We start from the raw sequence: 558 nt of genomic DNA, 5'->3' as shown, positions 1-558 counted from the left end.
GGTCTTTTTATTCACTGTAAAAAAGGTTTTTTAACAATTTGTTGAAACAATGAGATATAAAACTTGATATCATAAGGAATAATATGAAATTTGTCTGAATACGGTTTCCGGTATTCGTTTTTAAGAAATCATTAAGCAAAGTAAGTGACGGCAGTAACGAAGATGGGAGGCAATTTATATTGTATAAAAAAATAATTGTATAAACACATTAACACTTATGGAATATCTTATACATAATATAAAAGTGAAATAAATTTTCAAAAAATTTTCATAATGATGAGCAATAACTAATATAAAACAAGAACTAATGTGCTCATTAGGTTGAGCATAACTGCAGTCGGAGAATGTCCTTAAAACACAAAAAGGATTTAAAAAAATTGTTGATTAATCAATATAATTTTCTGTCAATTTAGAAAATAGTGCTTTCCCTTTTCTAAGAAACATAATTTTTTTTAATTGTGCCAATTTTGAAATAAGGAAACAACATGTAAGGAAATAAATTTCTCCTCAACAAAAACTAAATAAACGTTTATTTTTAAAAATTGAAAAAGTAATATG

This window comes from Atta cephalotes (assembly GCF_000143395.1).
Source record: "Atta cephalotes unplaced genomic scaffold scaffold00038, whole genome shotgun sequence".
In the NCBI taxonomy this organism is placed as follows: Eukaryota; Metazoa; Arthropoda; class Insecta; order Hymenoptera; family Formicidae; genus Atta; species Atta cephalotes.
The sequence above is the reverse complement of the archived record's forward strand: the minus strand, read 5'-3'. Positions refer to the sequence as shown.